The sequence below is a fragment of the Papaver somniferum genome, chromosome 11 (assembly GCF_003573695.1).
Source record: "Papaver somniferum cultivar HN1 chromosome 11, ASM357369v1, whole genome shotgun sequence".
NCBI classification, from domain to species: domain Eukaryota; kingdom Viridiplantae; phylum Streptophyta; class Magnoliopsida; order Ranunculales; family Papaveraceae; genus Papaver; species Papaver somniferum.
This window is the reverse complement of record NC_039368.1, coordinates 11,662,939-11,675,236: the sequence shown is the minus strand read 5'-3', so window position 1 is coordinate 11,675,236 and position 12,298 is coordinate 11,662,939.

The window sequence follows — 12,298 nt, the reverse complement described above, 5'->3', positions numbered from 1 at the left end:
AATACTATCGAATAAGCCGAATCTAGAGTTATGATTGAAACATATATTCGGCACAAATTGGTGTCATACAAGTAAGCCGATCCTACACATGCAGAATTCATGAAATTCAAACAACATTAATCGGCGCAAAACTAATACTACCATATAAGCCGATCCTAAACACATGCAAAATTTCTGAAATTCAAAAACCATTTATTCGGCGCAAAACTAATACTACCATATAAGCCGATCCTATAGACATGCAAAATTTATAGAATTCACACAACATAAATTTGGCTCCAATTTAACACCATCGAATAAGACGATCCTAAAATTAAGGCTATGTGTCATTAAGTTCGGCTCAAAACTAATATGCATTTTAAGCCGAGCCGTTCATATGCACTTTCAGGGTTCAGTTTTAAGAACAGGTCGGCACACATCTCAAATTAGTTTTACGCCGAACCAAACCCTGTAACCGCTGCACAAACAATTTTTTGACGAATTAAACCTATTAAAGCAATCAAATACATCAAATACGAGATGGGTTTGTAGAACTAACCTTCTTATTCTCATTTCAGGAGCTGGTTCTTCTTCAATCTCTTCTTCGGGGTTGATTTGTGGTTGATTTTCAGTTTCTTCTTCACTCTCTAAATCTTCTTGTTCTTCAATAGGTTGTTCAATTGATCGATTAGAACGAGTTACTTTCTTACGACGACCCATTATATAGATGAGTTTAATCGTCGATTAACTTTTCACGAATCGACGATCAAATTTCGGCGATGAATCGATGGAAAAAATATGATGGAGAAGAAATTCGCCTGCTGCTGTGGAGAGGAAGGAAAAGGTGAATGAAACTGATTTTTGTGATTATTGATTTTAGATTTTTGTATTAAGATTATGGATAGATTAGTAATTTAAAAGATTCAAGGGTATATAAGCAATTGAACTACCATAGGGTACCCCTTATAAGATCACCCAAGTTAGGACTATTGCTTTATATGCCTAGAAAGATTTAGGTCTAAGAAATTGAAAATTCCTATTTGACCATGCATGTCGGAAGACGGGCGCACCACTTTCCAAGCTGCCAAACCAGTGGGAATTTTTTATCGCTATGCACAGTCTGATCATAGACTAATGGTCGAGTCTATTAGGTTATAAGTACACATTGTATCTAGCGTGATGGAAGTAAAAAAGAAAAAAGAAAATTTCGGTAAAGAAGTATAAACAAATTGTAGTGGACACCCCTTAACAATTTTCCCTTGCATTTGAGTTGCATCTTGTCCCCTCATTTATGATGAAACTTGACTTTGAAATGTTTAGTAGAGCCTTCACGGAAACTTATCATTAACTTAAACCGATCATAAATATAAGCTGTTAAATCATGGGTAAGGTAGACATAACATTGGAGAAGATCTAATAAATTTTCCGAAGATTTCTTCATCACATTAAGTAATATGGCTCCTCCGCCTCTTTTTCCTCCACATTTTCTCCTGGTACTCCTCATCATCTATTGTGTTCATTCCAGTGTCTTAGTTCAGTCTGCAGTTTCCAAAAACAAAACTTTCCAGATTATAAACAACGGGGAATGTACTTTTTGTCTGAGTAGCGAATACAACGATACCGAATTTGGCGATGCAGCAAGTATTGATTTGATTGGATCATTACACAAACATTCTTACTCCCCATTCGGGTTATATTTCTATAACAGTACCCCTAAAGCATCCATTCTTGGCATAGGGGGACCTGTTCCTGATTCATACGATTTCAGGGTCAAGGAAATTGGTTGGGTTTGGGGTGCTAATCTCAATGACCCTGTTCGTGAAAATGCTACTCTCACTTTCGCCCGAGATGGAAATTTAGTCCTTGCAGATGTTGATGGTCGTATTGTGTGGCAAACTAACACAGCCAACAAAGGTGTTACCGGTATTGCTATGAGGCCTAACGGGAATTTAGTTCTTCATGGTAAAAAAGGGAGATTTATCTGGCAGAGTTTCCAACACCCAACTGATACTCTTTTAGTTGGTCAATCACTTCAGCTCAAAGGTAGTAGTACAAAACTCGTTAGCCGTATATCAAACCAAGACAGTCATGATGGTCCTCACAGTATGATGATCGACAACAAAAAAGGATTCATAATGTATCGAAACCGTTCTGGTAAACTGGTTCCATATGCAGGTTGGAAAACAATGGGTCTTCTAAACGTGACATTTCGTTCTGTTAAAATATTTGATCCAGTTCAAGATACAGGGCGATTGTTTGAACGTCCAACGGGGAACACCACATATTTCTTAACACTGGGTTACGCTAACCGAACTCGAAGAGTTTTACTTATGAAATTGGATAAAGTTTATACTGATTCGTTTCTTAGGTTAGAACAAGATGGAAACCTCAAACTTCATATCTACGTTAAAGTCACTACACCAAATCTAGGTTTTTGTAACAATGACTTTCCTAACTAATTTTATTTTGCTAACTCAAATGATCCATTATGGTTCTAGTAACCGTTATAAGGAGTTAGCAAACTAAGAAATAGTTACCATAATTAGAAATTAATTCATAAAAACTAAATAACTATCCATGGTGTTATATTATTAGTTATTCATTTCTAACACACTTTTAACTAAATTACTATGACAACTATTTCTACCCAAAATTGGATATATACTAAAATGAACCCCAAATTTATAACTCTTTATCATTTTTAATGGTAACACACTTTGACATACCTAACACAATGATTTATTTTCAAAATTAGAAAACGTAAAATAGAGTTTTAAGATTTATAAATCTTTTGTTTGGAACCAATTTAAGTTGTAGAACCTAAGAATAACTTAAATCCCAGAACCAGGATGATGTGGGAACCGAATTCTTACTTAGCCATTCTTCCCAATGGACCCGGCCGACAGAAGCAAATTCATTATCTATATCTCTTCTCCAATCAAAAACCTGAGAACAAAATTCTGAAATTGAACTCAAAGAACCCAGATCCATTATCGTTCTTATTGATCGTTTATGATTGATTAAATACCCATCGTCATTCTTATGATTGATTTCTATTTCTATTCAACTCATTAATTTCAGAGGAACTTGAAGAGAAATAGTAACTGATCGAATTTGTTTTCTTCAACTCATTCAGTTGCTGGTATGATTTCTCTTCTTCTTCTTCGATTACTCTTGTTACAATTTTTCAATTATCAACCTAGGGTTTGAAAGGAATTTTTAAAATTCGTTTTAATTTGGGGTTTTTTGAACCTAGGGGTTTTTAAAATTTGCATTAACTTAATTTGTGAGTCTTATTTGGTTTCCTATTTCTACAAATATGTTTGTGAATCTAAGAGTTCATTTGTTGTGTATGATTTCATATTCTAATAGTTTGGATTGACATCTTTTGATTCAGTGAGAGATGTAGCTGTTCTCTTGGAAGTTAATAGGGGTGATTCTATTCGTCACGATTTTGAATCCATCCAGAGTAATTTCTTATCTCTTACTTGTATTACAATTGATGGTGAAAGTCTCTGTTAAGTTATGTTTTTTATTTCAATTTGCCGTAATCTTTGTTTCACATTGGATTCAGATTGGTTTAATGTTCTCATTAATGTTGCCAGTGCTTGGTAGTTTAGTGGTGTGCTATTTCTGCATTTGGATTCGATTAAGCATATATTGAGTTTTGATGATTGAATGCATGTTGCTAAAAATAGTCTATAAGCTGAAGGGCGAATGCCTCATTGCAACCTTAGTCATTTTAGGAAGGTGTAGATTATATCTGCCTATTCTGGTGTATGGATTGAGTTTACTTTTTTTGTTGTTGATGATGTTATTGTGAACTGGTTTTAAGAACTTACTATCACGGTTGCATATTTTGAGGATCATAAGAGAAACAACACGATTGTATTGCTGTTTTATGAGTGCATAACTCTGAGTTTAATACCTATTGTTTTTCTAGAGTGATGTAGGACTTTGGGATGTATAAGTTCATGAGTTTGTTGGACTATCCATGCCCAAAAAACTAACCTACTCTTATAAGCAGAATGACATTTTAAGGAAGCTACATTGTGGTCGATTTCTTTGCATCTGAACAACAATATGTGGAAAATGGGTTCTGACACTCTAAAGACCCTCTAATACTGATTGGACTATCATTTGGCATATGCATTTAATCGATATGCATTATTTGAATGAGTAAATTTTAGTGCATCTTGATTTTGGTTTGTTGTTCCTGTGCTTGAAACAAGGAATTCCATTCTAAGTACTATTTCTTTTATAGGGAAAAGCTTCAAGTCAACAAAGTTTCATAGTGCATTGTCTTCGAGTTGGTCTTCAAAATCATTTCAGTCGAGCGAGCAGAGATGCTATTGAATCACATGACACAAATGAGTCGTGCAAAACTGGTGCCTACTGCATCACCCTTGAAAAGATCAACGCTGAGGAGGAGAAGCTCTATAAAGAAATTAAGGTAATAAAAGATAAAATGCTGAGGAGGAGAAACTCGGCGGATGTCTTCTGCTTAAGCTGCGCCACGTAGAAGGTACGTGCATATGAAGGGGTGAACCTGTGGCTTGAAGTGGATGGTAGAGTGACTTCTAAATTTTTTTTATTGCAGGCTGCAATTATGAAATTCTGATGGATTTATTTTGTTATTAGATACTAATGGATTTCCTCCGTGTTCTGTATTAAGGGTTCTTAAGAAAGATATGCGCATATAATTCAATACAGCACCACCAAATGGGTATAATTAAGATCCTTTAATTTAGAACTTACCTCTCGTATTACTTGTCAACAAACTGAAACAGCTATGTGCACCAGCAATTTGTGAAAAATTTAGTCGGATGTGCACACCACCAATGTCTGAAGATGTGACAGCCACAATGCCACCAATTTGAAAATATTGTTTCTTGATCCCTTAAAATCTCCTGGAAACCAAAGCTAGCTTTGGTCAGATGTCACTGGAATTGATTGTTCACCCATTGCTAAGACATTGGTGTTCAGCAAAGTTTCTGAGACGGTAATGTAAAAATTATGAATGTGTATATAGACCGTTTCTTCATCACATGCATTCAAATTTTTAATGCACTTTGTTAACCTATGATGTGGTACCTTCTTAGAAAATTTATAGTAATTCTGCTCAGATTTTCCAAAATGCAGGTTGTGTTGATGTACGCATTGAGATACTTGCAGCTGTAGACGCTGATGATGGAGTTGCTTGTTGGCTCGGCTAGGAGGAAAATTGATTGTTTCCGGCCTTTTCTTGAATTTTTGTGTTTCTGTATTCCTATTAGTTAAAAATCCCGAGTTTCTATTTGGAGTAGGAAATACAACTATAGTATCAGCTAATATTCACAAGGCTTATATTGTAGTTCAATTTATTTTGTAGTTTTGAGGGTAATCTGGTCATTTTCACGATCTCCGGAATATTTGCTTCTCTAAATCTTGGCCATTTCTTGTTTGATAAAATAATAACATACGCAACTATGAAGAAATTGGAGGGTAATCTGGTCATTTTCACGATCTCTAAATCCGGCAATTTCTTGTTTGATAAAACAATAACATATGCAATTATGAAGAAATTGGAGGGCAATTTGGTCATTTACCGTTTTTCTAGAATAATTGTTGTACTTATTTTGGAAAAGGAAATCTGGTCATTTCCTATTTGATGAAAATAATAGCATATGCAATTGTGGTTGAATTGGAGGGTAGTCTGGTCATTTTCTGTATAGGAAAATACCGAACTGGTTTGTCCAATCTTCGAATACCTCTTCTGACTCACTTTGTCACTTGAGTGACTAAACTGCAAATCACTTTTCCGTTGGGGTTTCACGAAACTAATGAATCTTCATTTTTTCTAGGGGTTTCACGAAACTAACGAAGCTGTTTGAATACTAATGAATATGTGGTGCAATGGTAGTACATCTGACTTCAAGGCAGAAAATACGTGTTCGATTCACGCAGGGTTCACTCATTTGCTTCTTTCATCAATGCTCTCTTTGTATTGAATGCATCACCAATAAAAAAAAATCTGTCGATTTTGTGCACTTATTTCTATTTCTTCGGTCTCGTGTTAAAGATGGATTCCCGATTATAATTTAGACCTACCTTGTTATTCGAAGCCTACTATTTAGTTTATACAAGTGCATCTCAATCTGATAATGTCTTCAAGACACACGTTTGAGTGTTGTTATCCAACGAAATATCTGAAGTTTATAAGAAAATCGGATCCGAATCTCAAAAACTGATGAGGAACTCGAAATCTGCCGATTTTGTGCACTTACTTCTATTTATTCGTTCTCGTGTTAAATATGCATTCCCGATTATAATTTAGATCGACCTTGTTATCCGAAACCTACTATTTGGTTTAGGCAAGTGCATCTCAATCTGATAATGTCTTCAAGATACACGTTTTTGTGTTGTTATCCAACGAAATATCTGAAGCTTATAAGAAAATCGGATCCGAGTCTCAGAAACTGATGAGGAACTCGAAATCTGCCGATTTTGTGACTTACTTTTATTTATTCGTTCTCGTGTTAAAGATGCATTCCCGATTATAATTTAGACCGACCTTGTTATCCGAAACCTACTATTTGGTTTAGGCAAGTGCATCTCAATCTGATAATGTCTTCAAGATACACGTTTGAGTGTTGTTATCCAACGAAATATCTGAAGCTTATAAGAAAATTGGGTCTGAGTCTTAGAAACTGATGAGGAACTCGAAATCTGCCGATTTTGTGCACTTACTTCTATTTATTCGTTATAGTGTTAAAGATGCATTCCCGATTATAATTTAGACCGACCTTGTTATCCGAAACCTATTATTTGGTTTAGGCAAGTGCATCTCGATCGAATGTTTCTCAGAAATTGATAAGTGATTTTAATTTTGAACCGTCAATTGCGCGATCTGTATGAAAAAAAAATGATTTTAACCCTCATTTTTGACTGGATCCGTATGAGCAAAATAAAGGATTTATGACCGTCGATTAGGATAATAGAAATGAATGGTGATCAAAATGTTAACGTGGACCGCGTTAGACCACATCTGTTTCTCTGCATCTCAAAACCTTAACAACTTCGTGAAAAACGAAATCCCCATTTTTCCCCTCATCTTTTCTTCTCCCGCTCCAAAAAAAATTCCCCTATCACCTTAAATCTTCCGCTAAATCACTCTGAAATTTTAGAATGAATTCAAATCTAAGTTTTAGTTCCCCCCTTCCTCTCTTTTCTGTATAATCTGGTCTCCTGACCTGATTCTATTTTTTTCTCTCCAAACTTAGGGTTTCTTTCTCTCAAATCTCTCTATCAATCACATCATGTCTCACGGTCTCTGCCTCTCTTAAGGTGAAAACTATTTTTGTTTTGGTTTAATTTTATGAATTTTTGATATTAAGATATTAGGGTTTCAGTTTCTCTTGGAAATTGGTTTGATATTAAGATTTTAGGTTTCTGTTTCTGTATATTAAGATTTTGGTACTAATTTTTCTCTAATTCTACTTTATTTTTAGGGGTAGTTTTGGAAGTCCATTTGGAGGAGTGGCTGTATTCAAAGGTTTGTGGATCTACCTCTGAATCTTTTGCTTTTTCGATTTTATGATTTTTAAAAAAATTTCCCTTTTTTATACAACTTGTTTATCTCTGAATCTACTGTGTGTAATTTTTGTGGATTTTAATCTGATGGTTTTTTGATATTTTTGATGATCATGGAGATTATATAAGAAGTGGAAGCAAGATTAAATTCTTTGAAACTCTTTTCTATTAGATTATCTTGCTCAATTACAAACTGTGTATGTCTTGCCTATTTATAATCTTTGTTTAGGGGTTCTTGTTTTGTTTATGAAAACGGGTTTTATACTTTCAGACCTCTTAATTTTTCTTGTTCTGCAGCAAGTCCTTTATTGTAATCTTCGCAAAGTTTTTTAGTTTTTTCAGATGATTGATGAAACACATACAGTTGGAGACCTAAGCGATGCTGACAGGTGAGACTCTGTATTGCCTTCAATGCTTTCTGCATCACCTACTATATATGCATCAAGACAATAATTCCTGTGACTACTATCATGTGCAGGTTGTTCCTGTGACTACTATCATGTGCAGGATACTACCATGTTGTAACGGCATTTGTCGAGAGAACTCTAGTCAGGATACTACCATGTTGTTTTTGTTCGGGTCTGATACCTTTACACCCCCTTTGCAAAACACTGCCGTAAAGCTCAGTTTTCTGATTTTATTCTTTAATTTTTGGTTTGTAGACATTGTCCACCACATGGAATCAGTCTGGATGAGCTTTTTATTATCACTTGGTAAAGCTTAATGCAAAACCATTTCATCATGTTTTTCTTTTTCTTTGTCAATGAGTAGTATTCAGTTTATAATATTTTGGGGTTTGAAACAGGAACGAGATCCAAGTATCCAACAACATCTTAATTCTGTAAAAAATTGTGTCATGTTCTTTGCTAAGTGTCCGATTCCTGTGAATCAGAAGTCCAAAAGAACTCTGACTTGAGCAGATTGGATGTTGTGAAGGTATTAAGAGGGAAAAGCTGTTACTACATTTTATTATGTCTTCATTTTGTTTGTAAGTTGAAAGTCAGTTGTTGGTTTATGACATTTCTTAGATGTGCATATGCAGGGGCGAACCCATGGATTGAAGTGGACGGTAGAGTGACTTCTAAAAATGCTTTACAAGGTGAAGTTATGATGAAACTCTGATAGATTTCTTTAGGTATTAGATAGTATTGGGTCAGTACCGATATATCTTTATTTCGGACATGCAAGATGTACAAATAACCCATCTTTATTTCTAATTCCTGTTAATTATAATTATGTTTGAAACTCTTGTGGTTATCCACATACAATTAGCTCATCTTATTGATGTGCTTGTAATTGGATACATTTGTTAAGAATATGAATTTATTATTGAATGATAATGGTATGATTTGATGGTTCTCTATTGTAAAATACCATGTATCGAGTTGCCCGTCTGTAAATGAGATTGTTGTTTTTATTTTGAAGCATAGTAGAGCATATGTTATAAACAAGAATACTGATGCATTTGTACTACATATAACTTAGGAAAGAGGTGTAGAACATATGTGCTTGAAATGGTCTGTGTATTCGACAAGGCATGTGGCAAGGTAATTGTCTCCCCAACCTTTTGTTTGTAATCTGGAATTCTTCGTATGTTTATTTCGTTACTTCAAACACATACCCATAATGTAGACTTCTCATTCAGTTTATGAAATACATGGTCCTTTGTAGACAGTACTGGTTACGTTGTGTCCATGAATCCCATGTGATGCAACTGCAGTTTATGCGTTGAAGGATACTTGTAAGTCTGCGCCTACTACTGGTGTGCTGTTAAGAAGCTGCACAAATACCGCTCCTGTTGCTCAAACTCAGAACTTGTTGCTCCCAACTCCATCCAAGTGGTGTATATTTGTTGTCTGATGTATGTGTAACATTTACAATGGACAAGTATAACTAAGAAGTAGGTTTTTTTTGGTTTTTTTTCCAAATTGTATCAGCATCCTAATTCAGTGGATGGTGTCTTTGTAAATTACCGGTTTTGGTTTTAAACGAACTAGATATGAATATGAATATATTAGTTTCACAGAAAAAATAGTTATAAATTTCCAGTTACAGAATCTGATTTGTGAATATCGGAACCTGAAAATTTCAGGTGGTCGGGACCTGAAAATTACAGGTGGAAAAGTAGGATACATGTCATCTCTTTTTTTGTTAATTCAACAGTTATACAAACAGTTAGCAAAGATTATAACACAATTTTGATATTACAAAATAAATAAGAAGAGTAAAATGTCAATAGTTAGGATAAACCTAGTAATAAAATTGGAGTGTTAGCATATTTAATTTCCTTATGGACTAAAAGAGTTAGATAAAATACTAACACATTATATAACTGCATTTGGTTAACCATTTTTCTTAGATAGGGAAATTAGCTTCTATTTTTTGGTAACACTTATTTTTCGTAAGGAAAACCTTGATTTGTTGTAGTGAGTCGGAGAAGAGGAATTACGTTATTATTATTGGCCATCACGAACATATGCATTTTTTGGAAATACTGTGAAAGAATGTGCATTACCATCAAAATGTGGTACATCTGGGAAGTGTGATAAGCGATTGTGTAGCGCTTGCCCTCGTAACAACAGTTCATTAGGATGCATTATCGCTACATGATCCAGTGTAATGTTCGCTCTTCATGATGATTAAGAAATCTTAATTATCGTTTACATCAAACTTAGTTTCAGTTTTCCCTTAACTGTGCCTCACTTTCCTCGTTGGTAGAGATTCTCCGTTTGGAACCATTTTCTTTTTGCTCCGACTTATGTTGTTCAAAGTAACAAAGTTGTAGAGAGAAGCAAAGTTGGGCCAAAATCTGAATAGAGAAATGAAAAAAAAAAAAAAAAAAAAGTACAGAAAACGTAACCCTAGCTTCGCAAACAATGCGATTTTTATTTATTTTACATAAGGGGTGGTGAAAATCTTGATTCTAGGATGAAGAAGATGAAAAAACAGGAATAGTACCGAGAGAAAGAAAGAGAAAGTCTGGTTTCAAATTTTAAAACCTCCCTGAGGTTCTTTCTTAATTCTTTGTAAGTTTCCTTTTTTTCCGTGTAGATAGTCCGTAATAATACCTTAGCAAAAATTCACAAGCAAGACTGGCTCGGGCACAAAGCTCAGACGAAACTGGTTTTGATGTGTTTAAATCGTTGAAATCGCTAGCAAATGTTTGTTTTCAACACCATTATAGTGAAAACAATATTGTAATTGATGGAAGCGTTCGGAAGATTCTTTTCTCTTCACTCTTATACTACCACTAGATGTCCAACCTTTACTCACCATGTATTATGATTTCTTTTTACAGAAGATTGACGTCGATTTCCCATGTATTAACTATTGGAATATCTCGTTCATACATATTTACACATGACCAGTGACCGTGAAGACCGCACATATGAGGAAGATAAAGTCAATGGTTATATAGATAAATATGTAATCTGTTTTCTAGATACGTAATACGTAGTCAAACAAGATATGAGATATTGTCTTGTAGGTTTAGTTATCATATCAACTGGGAAGTAAAGAAACAGTCTAAACAGATGAAGTAAAAAACAATTTGTAGTGGACGTTCTTTTATCAATTTTCGCTTGCATTTGAGTAGCATCTTGTCCCCTCATTTATGATGAAAAAAATTAGATACGGTAGACTTCAAATGTTAACCGAAACTTATCCTTAACTGTCAGACAATCATCTTAAAACTTCTATAAATTGCTGTTGAACATCAGTATAAACTTAAGATAGGAGAAGATATCTTTCAAAATCATCATCACATTACATAAAATGACTCCTCCTCTTCCTTTTCCTCTGCATCTTCTCATAGTATCCGTTATCATGTTTTGTTTTCATTCTAGTGTCTTAGTTCAATCTGCAGTTTCCAAAAACAAAACTTTCCAGATTACAAACACCAGGGACTTTGGTGACGACTGGTTGCTGAGAAGCGAATACCACAATATGGCTAGTCTCAACTTCATTGATTCTCCACACCAACTTTCCTATTACCCATTCGGATTATATTTCTATAACATTACCCCAAATGCATCTTTTCTGGGCATAGGTGTTCCAACTCCTCAGAAATCTGATGCATATGATATAGGCAACAACGAAATTCGTTGGGTTTGGGGGTGCTAATCTTAATGAACCTGTTCGTGAAAATGCTACTCTCACTTTCGGTCGTGATGGAAATTTAGTCCTTGCAGACGCCGATGGTCGTATTGTTTGGCAAACTAACACAGCCAACAAAGGTGTAACAGGTATTTCCATGAAAGCTAATGGGAATTTGGTTCTCCATGATAAAAAAGGGAGGTTTATTTGGCAGAGTTTCCAGCATCCAACTGATACTCTTTTAGCAGGTCAGTCACTTCAGCTCAAAGGTAGTACCAAACTCGTTAGCCGTACATCAAACCGGGACAGTCTTGATGGTCCTCACAGTATGAAGATTGACTATAAAAAAGGATTCATAATGTATCAAAACCATTCAGGTAAACTTGTTCCATATGCAGGTTGGAAAACAATGGGTCTTCTAAACGTGACATTTCGTTCTGTTCAAAGAATCAATCCAGTTCAAGAACCACCACCAGAAGATATTCCTGGTCCTGGAAAACCTGGTCCATTCTATGTTCTAAAACAGGGAACTACCACTTATTTTTTAACACTGGGTTTCACTAACCAAACTAGAAGAGTTATGCTTAAGAAAAATGATAAAAGTTTTACGTACTCATTTCTTAGGTTAGAGTCAGATGGAAACCTAAAACTT